Below are 18,251 nucleotides of genomic sequence, written 5' to 3'. Positions count from 1 at the left end.
TTGCATTCCCGGGTTAGCTGTTAAAAATAATGACAGCTAGACAATATATTGAAGGTGTTAGCCCCTTGTGTTCTCTGTCTATGCCATGATTTTTAGATTGACTCGAATCTAAAAAGTGAGGTAACGGGGTTTTACATAAATTCATGCAGTTTTTGAGCACAGAGTTCTACATGAACGCATGCAGTTTTTGAGCAAAGTACAATGTAACTCTGCAAGTACAAATTCACCCCACAAAATATATGTGTGCATGTGGGTCTTTGTCTGTGTGTGTGCATGTATGTGTCTGGGGAGAAAGTGTGTGTGTGTATGTCTAGTGAGTGCAGAGTGTCTTAAGTCTGTGAAGGGGTGCATGTGTGAGTGTGGGAGTGTGTGTGTCTATAAGACTGTGTGTGGGTGTCTGTGTGCGCGTCTGTGTGTACCTGTGTCCGTGTGTATGTGAGAGAGTGTGTGTGTCGGAATATCTGTGCGTGTGTGTAGTGCAATGGTGATCACCTGTAATGTGACATGAACCCAAAGTCCTGGTTGAGGCCCTCCCTATGTGTATCAAATTTAGCTATCAGCCTCTGCTCGGCCACTTTTCTCTGCTGCCTGTCCCGAAGTCCACCTTGGAGGATGGTCACCCGAAGGTCCGAGGCAGAATGTCCTGGAACACTGAAGTGTTCCCTCTGTGGTAACAGCATCACAAAGCCACAGGTTGAAGCAGGAGGACAAATTAAACATTGAAGGTAAAGAAGTTGAAGTTCACTTTACAAATGCCACGTTTTATTAAATTGTTCAGAAAAAATTAAGAACAGATGACCAAGTCGATAATTTTATCTCAGAGAAATGAACTGAATTACAGCAGAAAGAGCATATCAAAAATTGCAGAGCAGATGAATCTAAGTGCATCGTGGAATGTTGCTATCTTAAAAATGTCATTTGGATGACAAAATGGAGACAATCACGTATCACAGCAGATGAGTAATGGGCTGAAGTTCATCAAGTTGTATAACACTGTGTAAGAGAGAGGACGCATTCTGGGTAGCACATGAATTACCAGAAGGAGTTCACTTAGGAGAAAGGAAAATTCAAATCAAAATAGAAAAACGTTTTTATTGGCCTCGATTGCATCAGGAAGTGGTTGAGTTTTGCCAGACATTTCATACAAGTCAGGTAATTGGAAAACATCCAGCAGCGATGTAATCAGCACCCTTAATACCCATTACTACATTTGAGGAATCTGTAGCAAGTGTTTTAATTGATTGTGTGGAATCACTACCTAAAATAAAAAGTGGGAATCAGGATGTATTGTCTATAATGGATGTGTCTAACCGATTTCGAACGGATATTCCATAACAAAGTATTCAAAAAGAGTTAGCTTTTTTTTGCGAGATAAGGTCAACATCGGGAGATGCAATCAGATGAAGAGTCAAACGTTGCATCAAAGTTATTCCAGGAAAGTATGCATAGATTCAGAATGAAACAATTCAATCCAATGCATGCAATCGAGGATCACAGGGAGCATCCGAACAATGGCATCAATTTTTTAAAACCATGTTGAGGGCTCAAAGTCCAGACAATTGGAATAAAGGATTTTCATTTGTACGTATTGCAATTCAGGATGCAGCTAAAGAATATACCTAATTCAGTCCATTTGAATTAGGTTTTTGGAATGAGGTGAGAGGATCTCCTAAATTAATTCAGGAGAAATTAGTGAGCTAGTGTTCAGAGACCATATATTTAGAATATGTTGAACTGTATGGAAAGATTGAACAGAGCTGCTGATCTCATTAGACTGCATTTGAAAGGGTCGCAGCATGAGATGGAAAGGAATCAGGCATGAAACCAAACATTCGCAATTTTGCCAGTGGCGATAAACTGTTAATGTTACTAGCACTGACAGATGAATTTTTAAAATCAATGTTTAGTAAGCCTCATCAAATCGAAAGTAAGTTGACCGAAATGAACTCTTTAAGAAGCATGCTGGAGAGAAAGAAATATCAGAGTGTGGCAATCCTCAAAAATTATATTGATCGGGAAAGAAAGCAGAAGGATAATGCATTCGCTGTTGCAATACAAAGTGAAGAACCAGAAGATTCTGAATTGGACAGTCCTCCAATTAAATTGAACAATGGGGAAGTTCTCAAAAATTGGAATTAATTATTGCGTTACCTTCCAGATGAAAATCCAAGTGAAGTGAATGAGTCATTGCAATCAAATAAGGAGGGTACTAATTTAATTACACATGATAAAGACGACGGAAATACTGTTCCAATTAAGCAAAACTCTATTGATTTAATCGTCCAAAGTTGGCGCACGTTCCAAACGAGACTGAACTCAGTCTCAAGACAACATATTCAAAGTGAGTTACAGTGTCTTGAGCTCACCGAAGTAGTGGTGCCAAAATCAAATGGAACCGAACGACTATTTGTGGACTATTGCAATGGCAATGCAATTGAAAATCAGATTCATAAACTTTTCCACTAGTACACATACTGTACTAGATTGAATGCCTAAAATTTGATATGAACAATGAGCTAGCCACATTTAAAAGACTAAATATTAAAGTCAATTATAGATAACTCAATTTTGTCGTGTACATCGACGACCTGACGATTTTTCATCTCACGTGGAAGGGACATTAGAAGAATTTTCGGAATTGTTCAATCAACTTGTCCAAGGATGTGCAGGTTAAATGATTTGGCCATGCAAAATTCTCCATATTTTTCAGGGGAGCGCAGGTTAAGGGTAAATGCAGAGTCATGGGAAATGGGTTTTGCGTGGAAGACTCTTTGGCGGATCGGTGTGGACGTGTAGAGCCGAAGGCTTTGCTTCCACACTGAAGGGATTCTAATCTATGAAACTTTGGAAAGCAGGCTTGGTGATTAATCTGATTAATAGTCGGTTCACAAAATCTCAATCACGTTCCTGGGCCAGGTCATTGAACATGGAGAGATGGCCCCACACGATGTAGAAGCAAAGGCTACGAGGGAGTTTCCACATTATCGATGAAAAGGGAAATACTACAGTTCCTCGAATTAAGTGTTTTTGACAGTTGTTAGTACCGAATTTTGGCAGTGTAGTTGATCAACTGACTAACGTATGAAAGAAATGCAGAAAAGTTCGGTAGATGGAAGTCTGTAAGAAGGCATTTGATAGCATGAAAGCTGAGTTAACCACTGCCCTGGTAGTCTTCATTCCTAAATAAGCAAAGCCATTCAAGGTGGCTATTGATGTGAGTGGTATGGCTGTTAGTGCTATACTCTCGCAAGAAGACGATGACAAGACAGAAAGGTTGATCAATTCCAGAAAACCAAATAAAGATGAGCAATAATTTTCCACAATTGAGAAGGTGATCGTGACATTGGTCTCTCATTACAATATTTCACATTGTTACAAATATGCCTGAAATAATTCAATAAACTGATCATAATCCCTTAAGGTTTTTGGAAATATTTAAGGACAAGATTCCAGGCTGTTTCGTTGCAGTTTGTTATTGCAGGCAATAAATTTGCATATTATACACTTGACAGGATGAAAGAATGTATTTGCCAACACGTTGTCTTTATTTTGATGAAGGAAGATAAAGGTGTTCGATGGAGGAAAAAACAGACTGAAATGGACTGCAGTAGTGAATGTTTGCAAGCTGAGAGTAAATGAAATGTATGCGTATTGTCGTGTGTTAATAATGTAAGACTAAAGGGACTTAACAATGAAGCCATATTTCTACAGCGGTGATTCTTTTTTCAAGGGAGGAGGAGTGACGATGCAATAGCATTGAGAGATCTATTTTGTCCTTTATTTTGAAGAAACGTTTTCAGGCAGTATCCACAGAACCAGTAGAATAAATACATTATTGTAAGGCATTGGGTTCTTCTTTGAAGTTGGAACATTGCAAGCATTCTAATTGGTTGTGGTCAAGGTCTCAAAGAAACTGAAATTTTTGAGACTTTTTTTTCAGTAGCACTTGCCAAAGGGGTCTTGAAGAAGTGGAAGCTATCTACTCCCTCTCTCAGTTAAAAATGAAAGCTGAGGTTTCCCTTTCTTCTGCTGGAGTTGTTGGTGAGACAATGTGTGTTTCTGCTACCAAGGCTGTCTGCATAGGAGGTTACCGTACTGGAACAATTACTTAATAATAGTTAATATGCCTATTATTTTATTAAGTATTTTGACAGTGTTATTCTTTTCTTACAGTGTTTTTGTAGTATTTTAACTATCGTTCATGAATACATTCTGATTTTCTTAATGTGAAGTAGTTTGACGAACCGAATTCCATCTGCAAAGTACCACCATGTACTTCCTTTAAAATAAGAAATAAGTCAAGCCTAGGTTATCTTCTTAACATATTTTCACAGAGTTTGGACTGCTCCATTTGTGATGAGCACCATTTAAACTGCCTTGTCGGAGACACTGGTGATCAGCACAATCCGTAGCACCACCCTAGCCGAGACCTTGATGATCAGCATCATTTGGACCGCCCTATCCCACACCCTGGTGATCAGCGCGATTGTATTTCCTTCCATTTTCATTCCATCTCCAAAATCCCAGTGATTAATATAATCTAAACTACAGTGTTTAAGACTCCAGTGAACACCGTTGTCTGCACCACCTCTCCCAGTGAATACTGCCGCCTCCAATGCTCTCTCCAAGAGTTATCAGCATGACTAGCATACACTTTCCCAACACCAGTCACCACCACCATCTGCATTCACGTTCTCCAACGCTGGGACTGTTCAGTTGGCTGCACAGCTGATTTGCAACGCAGAGTCACACCAACAGCATGGAGGTTTTTCTTGCTATGACATTCTTTTCAACATTTCCCTCATCGATGGCATGCTGACTTTCGCCAGCAGTCACCTTTCTCTAATGAGAGAGCAGCCCTATGGTCCTTTGAGCTACGTCTCATCAGATCAAGTACCCAATCCTGCCAACACCTGATAACTGCTGGTTCTCTTGCATCTAATCACTCAATGAATCCGCTGCTCTCACAATTAACAGAATCCAGAAACTGGAAAATTCAGTGACGGGGAGTTATGTATCAAAATGACACTGTTCTGAAGATTTCCGAGAAAAGAGCGACAAAAGGGTATAAGTGCATAAATCAGTGAAAGTCGGAGGATTTATTGGAAGATGAATTAGAAATATACTTCAAAAATGAAATGACAGCAAAAGCATGGAAGTGAAGCTGCAACTTTATAAACTTTTCATCAGATCACAATTGCAATACTGTGCCCAGAGCTGATCGCTACGATTGAAAAACAATACACCAATCATCGAAAGGATTCAGAGGAGATTGACCAGAATGTTTTTGTGAGTGCAGGAAAGGATTGTCTGCAAGCAAAGGATTAAAAATTTGAGTGCATTATTCATGGAGCAATGAGGCTTTTAGTGGATTCGGACAGGTTTGCATATCTTCGACAAGGAAAATATGCTCCCGTTTTCAGATTGAGCAAATGTCTCAGAATTAATTTGGCATTCATATAACATCATTTGAATAGAAAATGATTTCTAGTCAAGTCCAGTATGAGCTGGGGGCTTGGATTTCATTGATAGAACTGCAAATTTGTTTTTCAAAAAGCAATGAAAGGATGAATAGAGTGTTCCTCACATATGACATGGCTGAAATTCTCATACTAGTTAGATAAGAGTAAGCTGAGTGGGAAGGCATTTGCAGAGAAAAATGTGAGTCAACAAGGAGTTCAAAGGATAGCTTTACACTTTGAGATGGTCCTCGACAAATGTTCACGTGGAGGATAGTGACTCCTATACCATAATTTCCATTCTGATCCCTTCCAAGAACAGATGCACTCATGTCCTCCTGCCTTTCCATGGATATAAATGAGTGAATCCAAAACCAATGCTTTACCAGGAAAAGAGACAATAAATTCAGTAGGGGCATCTACTTGTGTCCTTCGAATATGTTTCCCTTCCGGTCTCTTTAGACTGCAGTTTTATCCCTTTTATTGCAGTGAGCTGTTCAGGAAGGAAATGGCATGCCATGATGTTATTCTGAAATGTAACTCTGAAATGTAGAACGGAATGGAGCTTGAGGAAATAGGTAGCAGTGTTCATCATCATCGGTTTTTCTTATGTGAATGAAATTCCTCTCTGCTGGTACATCCGTTTGCCCCAACTCCATAAATATATTCAGAAAATAAACTTTGAAATATTCTATTTCAGATGTATATGAATATGAATATTTCTCTATGTATTCTTAGATGTTTAATTTCATGTAATGCACAACGTCTTCTCCCATTTATGTACATCAACTTTCCAACAAAATAATTTGATTATTATATACAGGTGTTGAAATGTTTCGATATTATAAATCTCCTATTTAACCCTCACATGACCTCATATGTTGCAAAACTATAAATAACATTTGAAGGTGTAACCGCTGATTCAGGTCGATTCTAGTTTTCTACTGTTTACATAATCTCCCATTTAGCAATAACAAATATTTCACACCACTTAGCAGCTCCTCTCTAAATTTTCTCTGAGTCAGTCCATAGATTCAAGTATTTGTGCAGCAACTCAGAAGCTGTAGCATGAACCCAACTTGCTGGGTAATATAAATCAGGTTGCTATAATATTTGTCTATGTAAAAAAAATTGATCACAGGCCAGTTAATTGAATGTGTAACATGTACAATCCACAAGAGTACGAAATTTGCAGAAAGACTAAAAAGTAAAATCATGGATTTTCTCCGATTGTTCATCTCTGAATCACTCTGATTTTCAGTTGTTCTCTGGAGACCCTTGCGGACTTTATTAGCAACAATAAAATTTCTCACGGTAAAAACATTGAACAAGATAATTAACAGGATCGGTGTGAGAGGCGTTATGGTGCTGTCTATCCACTCGAATGACTTCCACAAGGGTGAAATGAGATAATCATCTGTTACAAAGCAGTGCCATGGTGTGTTATCAATTGTATGGTGGAACGCTCCTCATGCAGCTAATCACAAATACAGAAGAAATAACCACCTTGGATCTTTTTGCAGTACAATATCTTGATCGCAGTTTCTGACTGCAAATAGCTACAATGCTGTCAAAAGTGAAGGTGACAGTGAACCAGACAGAGCAGTCGACAGCGACTTTATAGGCAACAAGATTTACTTTGCACACTGGAGTGAGAAGGAGAAAACTAATTGGTGAGTGCATGATATTTTTCCAGTGCAATACAACGTGGATGACAACCACTATTAGATCTGCTCCAGCCATGGTCACCAGGTAGTGAGTTATGCATTTGGAGAGACCACACATACCTCTGGACAGGATCAGAATTGCCAGCAGATTAACTGTAAGAAGGAGGATGCAGAAGACGTCACAATGTGACTGTTATCATATGGTAATACTTGCTTTCCACTTCCAAATCAAACATGGTCAATTTAAAGACAATTCTATTCATGATTAGGAAATTTGTAGAGTATAGGAAAATAACTTATGAGATACAATGCACAGGAATAAACTTTATGACACCAATAGATACAAAGATGGTGGATGTAGAGTCATAGTGTCACAGAGATGTACAGCATTGAAACAGACTCTGCAGCCCAACTCACCCATCCTGATCAGATATGCTAATCTAATCTAATTCTATTTGCCAGCACTTGGCCCATATCCCTCTGAACACCTCCTATTCATATACCCATCTAAATGAATTCTAAATTCTGTAATTGTACCAGCCTCCACCACTTACTCTGACAGCTCATTCCATACATGCACCACCCTCTGCGTGGAAAAGTTGCCCCTTGGGTGCCTTTTATATCTTTCCCCTCTCATCCTAAACCTATGCCCTCTCGATCTGGACTTCCCCATCCCAGGGAAAAGGCTTTGTCTGTTTATCTGGTTTGGAAGGAGGATTTACGATTTCCCACATATTACACTGAGTGCTGCACAAATTCTGAGCTCTCCTGCCATATCCAGTCCGAAACTTCTTTCCCTTCTACGAACTTTACTCTCCTTCCCTGAACCTGCATTTGGCTCATTTCTGTAGAGTGCACATCACACAATTCCTCTCCAGATAATACAAGCAGATAAGCTGAACTTAAGAGCAGGGAAACAGGCAAAATTGTGCACAGAATTGGGTCCAGGTATAAGCACAAAATAATGTTAACAGGCTTTATTACTTCTAAAAATGTCCATATGACAAACGTAACTGATGTCCATCAGGATGTGAAAGTTCCTAATCGATTCCAGATCTAATACTTATATTTCCTCTAAATATGAGGTTTACACTATATCAATGTTGCTTCAACGTTCGCTTCACATTCGGGGAAGTTTTTTTAATTAAAACTCACTGAAGAAAAGAAAACAATTACATTACATTCGATTCATGTTGCCAAATAGGCATTTTTTGACGTAAGACTCCCACATAATTATTCAATGTTACATAACTTCTATTATTGCCTAACCAGGAATACTGACGGCTGCAAGGATTGGGTAATAAATCCGATCTATCTGGAAAATTACAGGGAATGCCATTGCTTGAGCTCAACATAAATACTTGCCCTGCAAGGTCTCTGACAGTTACTCCAAAGGAGCCTGATTTATATCAAAGAGAATTGTCCACAGAGACCGTCAGCAAACAGCTTGAGCCGAGCTACTGGTAACACTCGAGAGAACAAACTGAATTGATAAAACACACTTCCTTGAGCAAGTTTTATCCAGTATAAAATACTCATTAACAGATAAGTGAATAAAGTTCATAAACTAAGTCAGCTGAATAATCTGAAATATTTATGGTTTTGTTAAACAATCTTGTAACTAATAAATTAGATGTTTTGTGGCTGGAGGGGCGAGCATTCTTCAAAACAAAAACCTTGATATTGAGGTAGTAAACAATCTAAGCAATGACGTTCCCTGGTGTCAATGTCATGAACAGTGTCATTCTTCATACATCTAGTGTTAATGCGATGAACAACCTCAGTAACATTAACCGTGCTGATGATGTGATGAAGAGCTGACTAACACAAGCCCTAGCGTTTTTCTGGAAGTCTCAGGAACAATGGCCACACTGTTGATTTCAGGATAACTCTCAGGAATAACTTCCCTGGTATTGACTTGAAGTGCAGCCTCAATAACGACTTCTGAATAGTTACACTAACAATGCGCTCTCCTGTTAAATTCATAGAACTTAACCCTTGAGACAAACAAAAGAAGGAAGGAAGGGACAAAATCAGGGAAATTCGACAGTTTCACTCTAGACCTGGCAGTTGCAAAGTGTCTTCTGCTTTTTTAAAAAATCTCTGTTTCTTTCTAATTAGAATTAGAATAATTAGAATCAGATTTATCACCACGTGTACCCAAGTGCACAAGTGCAGGCGTACAATTAAAGTTTTACAATGTCGTCCGTCAAGGTGCCAGCTGAGGTACAGCTCCGCTCCAAATGCTTCACTCCAGCCCTCAATCGTTCGAAGGTAGGTTCACTTTAAAAACAAATGCTAAAACACATTTTCAAAAAAAAGAGGAAGAAAAAGAAAAATGAAAAAGTGGCGGATGTCTGAGCACTGGGCTGAGGAACCCAAACGCTGTGTTTCAGCTGATACAAGGTTGCTTTCAGTGTCTTTAAAGGCTTTTTGTTTTTTCTTCAGTAAGGGACTTACAGAGGAAGGTGACGAGAAGATATTTTTCTCTTCACATAATCCCTGCATTGCAGATAGCGGACCATTGAATCTTCGAAGACCATCCTACCCACCACTGACACTGTAATCCTGCATTTGGCACCGGGCCTGCACACCCCTGCATAGGTGCAACTTAGCATGATTAATTCACTTATCATGCACATCCGTTCCTAAGACATGGGGAGAACGTGCAAACTTCATACACTCACCCAAAGTTAAAATCAGACCTGGGTTCCTGGCGCTGTGAGGCAGCAATGCAAGCCACTGAGCCAATGTTAAAGCCTCTTACTGAAAACTTCCTGCTACCTGCAACCAAGAAGGTGAGATACATGCACACTGTTCCAAGAACAGATGCACTCATGTCCTCCTGCCTTTCCATGGATATAAATGAGTGAATCCAAAACCAATGCTTTACCAGGAAAAGAGACAATAAATTCAGTAGGGGCATCTACTTGTGTCCTTCGAATATGTTTCCATTCTGGGGGGTCTCTTTAGACTGCAGTTTTATCCCTTTTATTGTTGTGAGCTGTTCAGGAAGGAAATGGCATGCCATGATGTTATTCTGAAATGTAACTCTGAAATGTAAAACGGAATGGAGCTTAAGGAAATAGGTAACAGTGTTCATCATCATCGGTTTTTCTTTTGTGAATGAAATTCCTCTCTGCTGGTACATGCGTTTGCCCCAACTCCATAAATATATTCAGAAAATAAACTTTGAAATATTCTATTTCAGATGTAAATGAATATGCATATTTCTCCATATATTCTTAGGTTTTTAATTTCATGTAATGCACAACTTCTTCTCCCATTTATGTACATCAACTTTCCAATAAAATAATTTGATTATTATACACAGGTGTTGAAATGTTTCGATATAAGAAATCTTCTATTTAACCCTCACATGACCTCATATGTTGCAAAACTATAAATCACATTTAAAGGTGTAACCTCTGATTCAGGTCGATTCTATTTTTCTGCTGTTTACATAACCTCCCATTCAGTGATAACAAATATTTCACACCACTTAGCAGCTCCTCTCTGAATTTTCTCTGAGTCAGTCCATAGATGCAAGTATTTGTGCAGTAACTCAGAAGCTGTAGCATGAACCCAACTTGCTGGGTAATATATATCGGGTTGCTATAATATTTGTCTATGTAAAAAAAATTGATCACAGGCCAGTTAATTGAATGTGTAACATGTACAATCCACAAGAGTACGAAATTTGCAGAAAGACTAAAAAGTAAAATCATGGATTTTCTCCGATTTTTCATCTCTGAATCATTCTGATTTTCAGTTGTTCTCTGGAGACCCTTGCGGACTTTATTAGCAGCAATAATATTTCTTACGGTTAAAGCATTGAACAAGATAATTAATCGGTGTTAGAGGCGTTATGATGCTGTCTATCCACTCGAATGCCTTCCACAAGGGTGAAATGAGATAATCATCTGTTACAACCCAGTGCCATGGTGTGTTATCAATTGTATAAGCAGGTTCAATTATAAAGTAAAATGGAACGCTCCTCACACAGCTAATCACAAATACAGAAGAAATAACCACCTTGGATCTTTTTGCAGTACAATATCTTGATCGCAGTTTCTGACTGCAAATAGCTATAAACCTATGAAGGTGACAGTGAACCAGACAGAGCAGTCGACAGCTACTTTATAGGCAACAAGATTTACTTTGCACACTAGAGTGAGAAGGAGGAAACCAATGGGTAAGTGCATGATATTAATCTGGTGCAATATAACATGGATGACAACCACTATTAGATCTGCTCCAGCCATGGTCACCAGGTAGTGAGTGATGCATTTGGAGAGACCACACTTGCCTCGGGACAAGATCAGAATTGCCAGCAGATTAACTGTAAGAAGCAGGATGCAGAAGACGTCACAACGTGACTGTTGTCACGTGGCACTACTTGCTTTCCACTTCCAAATCAAGCAATTACATTACATTCGATTCATGTTGTGAAATAGTCATTTTTTGACGTAAGACTCCCACATGATTATTCAATGTTACATAACTTCTATCATTGCCTTACCAGGAATAATGACGCCTGCAAGGATTGGGTAATAAATCCGATCTATCTGGAAAATTACAGGGAATGCCATTGCTTGAGCTCAACATAAATACTTGCCCTGCAAGGTCTCTGACAGTTACTCCGAAGGGGCCTGATTTATATCAAAGGGAATTGTCCACAGAGACCGTCAGCAAACAGCTTGAGCCGACCTATTGGTAGCACTCCAGAGAACAAATTGAATTGATAAAACACATTTCCTTGAGCAAATTGTATCCAGTATAAAATACTCATTCACAGATAAGTGAAAAATGTTCATAAACTAAACCATCTGAATAATCTGAAATATTTATTGTTTTGGTAAACAATCTTGTAACTAATAAATTAGATGTTTTGTGGCTGGTGGGGCGAGCATTCTTCAAAACATAAACCTTGATATTGAGGTAGTAAACAATCTAAGCAAAGACTTTCCCTAGTGTCAATGTCATGAACAGTGTCATTCTTCATACACCTAGCGTTGATGCGATGAACAACCTCAGTAACATTATCCGTGCTGATGATGTGATGAAGAGCTGTCTAACACTAGCCCTAGCGTTTTTCTGGAAGTCTCAGGAACAATGGCCACACTGTTGATTTCAGGATAACACTCAGGAATAACTTCCCTGGTGTTGACTTGAAGTGCAGCTTCAATAACGACTTCTGAATAGTTACACTAACACTGTGCTCTCCTGTTAAATTCATAGAACTTAACCCTTGAGACAAACAAAAGAAGGAAGGAAAGGGACAAAATCAGGGAAATTCGACAGTTTCACTCTAGACCTGGAAGTTGCTAAGTGTCTTCTGCTTTTTTAAAATCTCTGTTTCTTTCTAATTAGAATTAGAAAAATTAGAATCAGATTTATTACCACGTGTACTCAAGTGCACAAGTACAGGCGTACAAATAAAGTTTTACTACGTCGTCCCTCAAGGTGCCAGCTTAGGTACAGCTCCACTCCAAATGCTTCACTCCAGCCCTCAATCGTTCGAAGGTAGGTTCACTTTATAAACAAATGTTAAAACATGTTTTCAAAAAAACGAGGAAGAAAAAGAAAAATGAATAAGCGGCGGATGTCTGAGCACTGGGCTGAGGAACCCAACTCTGTGTTTTAGCTGATACAAGGATGCTTTCAGTGTCTTTGAAGGCTTTTTGTTTTTTCTTCAGTAAGGGACTTACAGAGGAAGGTGACGAGAAGATATTTTTCTCTTCACATAATCCCTGCAGAGGAGATAGAGGACCATCGAATCTTCGCAAACCATCCCGCCCACCACTGACACTGTAATCCTGCACTTGGCACCGTGCCTGCACACCCCTGCATACGTGCAACTTAGCATGATTAATTCACTTATCATGCACAACCGTTACTAAGACATGGGGAGAACGTGCAAACTTCATACACTCACCCAAAGTTAAAATCAGACCTGGGTTCCTGGCGCTGTGAGGCAGCAATGCAAGCCACTGAGCCAATGTTACAGCCTTTTAATGAAAACTTCCTGCTACCTCCAACCAAGAAGGCGAGGTACGTGCACACTTTTTTTAGATAATTTCTCTTTTTGTGCACGGTGTTTTTCTCTGACATGGTCACCTGGTCAGAAGCCAATGGAAATGTTGCTGTCAAATGTGTATTCCTTCATTTTGAATCGATCAGCTTTTGGGCATTTGCGTTTGCTCTCACTGTTCTTACAACACGATAAAACTGAATACAACTCACAACAGGTACTGCGAAACGGAAATTTTAAAACTGTATTCATTTACTTGGACAGTATTCATGATTGAAAGCAGTATATTTATTTGTCGTCCACAGCCCAAAATAAACTAAATCAAATGACAAGCTATTTCACATAACATACTGGAAAAACACCTAACTGAACACAGACAAAGGAATTGGAATTATTCAGTGGTGTTCATTGCTCAGCTGCATGTATGAAACCAGATTTTTCACTGACCACAAAAAGCTAAATGTAGAAACAATTTGATACCCTGTTCTTCTGTCAGAAGGTTGTCACTACAGGGTTGCCAGCGCTTTGTTTCTTTCTAAGACTGATGTACAGAAGGGGTGTTGACAAATGCCGTTCACGGCAAATTCGAAATCTTTGGCCATTTATCTCACACCGAGTGGAAAATATTAATGTGAGGTCGTGGCATTTGAGTTTGAGTCACCGAATATACATTCCCAATCCTTATGAATCAAGTCATGCCTGAATTTCTGTCGTTTACTTAGACAAACTCATTAAAATACAGTGACACAGACTAAGAACATAAAAACTAATTAGGAAATATATTTAAGCAATTTTATTTTGCTGGCTATAATACAACTCAACAGGTTAAAATTAACTTCATAAAAACAAGGGCAAATTACCGAGATCATATCATAGCACAAAGAAGTGTTTCAAATGTGAAGGCTCTTCATGGATTTCCTGTTCTGAAAATGTTCTACTCTTGATATCAAATGGCAAACATAAGAATTTTACGAATGTAAACCTGGTCTTAATGTGGTGGATAGTTTGACTTACAATGTCCCTATGTTGATGTGCTGAACAGACTCAGTGGCAATAACCCCAGTGTTAAGACATGTGTTTTAAATTTTCAGTAAAACGTTTTTTCTCGTTCTTTGTCAAATTGAGTTTTTTATGGGTTATCTAAAAGTAGATGAATTAGTTATTTCTGTTCCTGTGCCATGTGGTCTTCTGGTCTCAAAAGTCATCAGAACTAGAGTTGGAAATCTGAAATATAAACTGGAATGACTGTGCTGATCAGCTGGATTGGCAGTCTCTGTGTTTCACGTGACAAAATCCACCTTTCAGATCCGTTCCTCCTTACTGTCATCAAATTAATCTTTTCTCTCATTATTTCTGTGTTTTTCTCTCTCCAGAGACAATGTCATCTCATTTGTATATTTTCGGTCCAATATATAAGCAAATGAGGAATTCGAGGACAGATCTGAATGTTTTTCTTGCAGAGAAAAATATGAGCCATGATAGATTTGTTGAAATTGATTTCCTATTCACTACTGTGGAGTTCTGCGATGCATTTCCATGTCTCAGCTTTAAGGTAAGGGAGGTCTGTTTTTCCGTTGTTGTAATGACTCTCTCCTGACTGAGGAATATAGTGGAACTGACTGGTTTTCCCAGTCTCTGAGCTTCCTGTGCAGCCCGAGTGGAATTAGTGTTGTTACCACATACGAGAAGTGACCACATACCTCAAAAAAGATGTAAACTGAAGCTTGTGCTGAAGGTTGTGAGCAGATGGACTGGCTGGTGCTCTGTCATCACCTACTTTTACGAACTGGTGACTGAAATTAGAAAGAACTGCTTTAAATCCAAGCTTGAAAGAGTAGCTGTAACTTTGGAAGCAAATAACCTCGTGCGAGACATTGCAAAGAACTGTTCGAACGAAAGCAGTATTTGAAGCTCAAACTGCAGATGACCTGGAGTGAAGGACGCAAACTGAAGCCAGTCATTTCGGCAATGAGAAATTGATTAGTCTGTGGACGAGCGAGTTACAGTTATCAATGACAGAGAACTTTTCCTAGCAAACAACTGCGTCATTGTTTGTTAGATGGCTGAACAAGGAACTCGAAAACAGGTACAAAGGAACTGTGGGAGGCTGGGAGGAGAAGTATCCAGATCCTCTCCCTTCCCAGAAGCTGCATGCTCTCTGCCGTCAAAACTCCAGTTCCAGCGTGAAATAAATCGGTCAGTTTTTCTGAAGCCGTTGTTGTCAGTTGTGACTTTAGAATTAATGAATCGGATATATCTTTCAACTGAATCAACCTCTCTGTGCTTTGTAGAAGCCAAAAGAAGCTTCAGATAAAGACACCTGAGCAACAAGGGGTCTGGCCTGCCGAAGAAAGATCATCTTACAGATAGAACAGGAGGTAAAGGCCAGTGAATTGACTTTGACTCTACCTCCCCCCACAATCTAAATTCCATATTTATTGTCTTTGAATGTTTACGAATAGGAGTTTACAAGACGACTACAGTTCAAGTCAGCAGCATTTTATGTTAACTGTCTATATCCGGTTACCTGTAGTTATAATCTAACCACTTGCTGTGATGTAAGTGCATCTATGGTGTCTTCAGAGTAGCAGCACGTTGAAGTCGCTATTATGAAGCAGTGATGAATATTTCTAACCACAAGGTATGATTTCGATGGAATTGTACGAGTATACGACCATCCATGCGTCTGTTACTTTTCTTTTGCCCCGGCTGCATTCAGACAAATGTGATGGAAATTACTTTGGAAGACATTTTGGTGAGTTCCAATCTGAGTAGCATCTCCATCTGCAAGACATCTCTGGTTTCCAACAATCAGATGGGTTATTTCCTGCTAAGAATTACTTCAACTCCACATTGCGGCCAACATAGCAGCATTTCCATCTATTTCTTTAATTTGCAGTATACCAATCCTCGATTCCATTTGTAAGCTGTTATTACGAGAAATGCAACTAAAGCACAAATAGATTTTTGTAAAGCATTGATGAAGTGGGAAATAAAAAGAAATAAATTGTGAAATGTTTAATTGTTGAGGGAAGTGTACATGTTTAACAGTGACAATGAATAAAGACATTACAAAACGACGAGCAGTCAGAATGGAGAAATGTTTAAAGATTAAAAGGACAGAGCAAGAACAATCGTTCGACCAGGAAATTAGTTAAAAGATTAGTCTTGTTCAACGTACACAATCGCTTCCAGAGAGGCAATGTGCTCAAACAAATTGTAGATTTTTGGATGTTAGCAGGGACTTCGCGGGAATGTCGTCGAGGCAATGGGATCAGATGAGATTCATCCAAGGATTTAACAGGAATTGAGGGCGTAGAGAAATTGTAGTGGAACTGACCACAAACTTTTAATCTTCTCTCTACTACGGAAGAGGTGCCAAAATGGTGAAGAAATGCAAACACTGGTCTCGTTCAGGAATGTGAATGAAAATAAATTGGTAATTATAGGCGTATGCAGTTCATTTCGGTGGCGGCAAAGGTTCTAGAAATACTTATTCGGGATAGATTTAGTAATTACATGGAACAATGCAGATTGACTAGGAATAGATAGTGTAAAGGGGAAGTTATGTCGAACTTACATGCTGGACACTTTTTGGAAGATCAGCAGACGACTCGGTACGAGTAATTCTGTTGATATGGACTTCCAGGACCATTCGAGACAGTGACAAAACAGACTTTTGTGAGAAGAGGTACGTCACACAGAACGAAAGGATCAGACGTCGCATTGATTCAAAATTGGCCGGTTTAGTCGCAGATTTGTATTGGAGTTAACCGGGGATGTAACTGTGACTTGTCCCGATACACATGAATAATCTAAATCTTGATGTTGAGGGGAAACATTTAAACTCTTGGAAAGGAAAGACCATATAAACTGGGGTGGGCAGGGGAGATACACTTCTAAGGAAGGTACAGGAGTGGTGGGGTATATTGTGTGTGTTTCAAATTTATTGGATGGGTACAAAAGGTAGCATACAGCATATTTGACTTTCTTAACACGGGGATAGACTACACGACTACGGAGGTGATGCTGAACTTTTACAGGACACCTGTTAGACCTCAGATGCTGTGTGTGGAGAGAGTGCAAAAGCGATTTCCAGGAATTGTTCCAGGAAGGAGGTACGTTAGTTATAACGAAAGATCGAAGAATTTGGCATTGCTCCCCTTGGAGATAAGAAGGTTAAGATTAAACCTGAGAGGTTTTAAAAATCATCATTAGGCTAGATAAATTAGATAAGGAGAAATTGTTCCCACTCTGAAAAGAAACGAGAAAAAGAGGGCGTGAATTTAAAGTGAACTGCAAGCCAGGAAATCAACCAGTGAGAAAAATTGCTGTCACTCAGCAATAAGTTAGGGTATGAATGCACTGCCATGAAATTTGTGAGAGGCATTTTCAATTCAGCCGTTCAAGGAGGCACTGGATGATCATTTCCATAATATATAAAATGCGAAGTTTTGAGTTTAAAAAAAGCCTGAGATCAGCACCTCATAATTATGCCCATTTAAAGAGTCAGTTCACGCAGAGAGGCACAATTGCCAGCAGCTCGGAAGTGATTCCATGATTTCAGGAAATTTTAGGAATGATGAAGGAGTATACCATGAAGGAGAGCAGCAAAGTGGACAGTATTTGCAGAATGCAGATAGCGAATGCGAGAAGATATGCTTGATAGGGGCATCCTGCTCGAGTTAGCAGAAACGACAGAGGATTTTGAATGCAAAGATGGATGGTGCAGAAAGTCAGAACAAAGAGAGCTCTGTCGCTATTCTTGTAGGGAGGGCAAAGAGTAACCACAGAAATGTGTGATACCTTTAGGATTCCTTCAAAGGCTATTCTGACAGAAAATGTTCAATGACTTCTTGTGGCTGGCGGTTCATTCTACTTTCTTGGGATCATGTCCACTGGATTCTGCAGATCACACTCAGACTTCGTCATGATAACATTGTCAGCCTGTATGCAGATATCTTCAATCACTACACTGATCATGCTCCTGGGAGTCGCAAAATTCCAGCAATTTACGGCTGCATCAGCTAAATGCTGTTTGTTGCTCTCCTTAGCTGTATTAATTTATTCATGCGACCCAGCTTCCCTTCG

This window comes from Chiloscyllium plagiosum, chromosome 37, assembly GCF_004010195.1.
Source record: "Chiloscyllium plagiosum isolate BGI_BamShark_2017 chromosome 37, ASM401019v2, whole genome shotgun sequence".
NCBI lineage: Eukaryota > Metazoa > Chordata > Chondrichthyes > Orectolobiformes > Hemiscylliidae > Chiloscyllium > Chiloscyllium plagiosum.
This window is presented reverse-complemented; position numbering follows the sequence as displayed.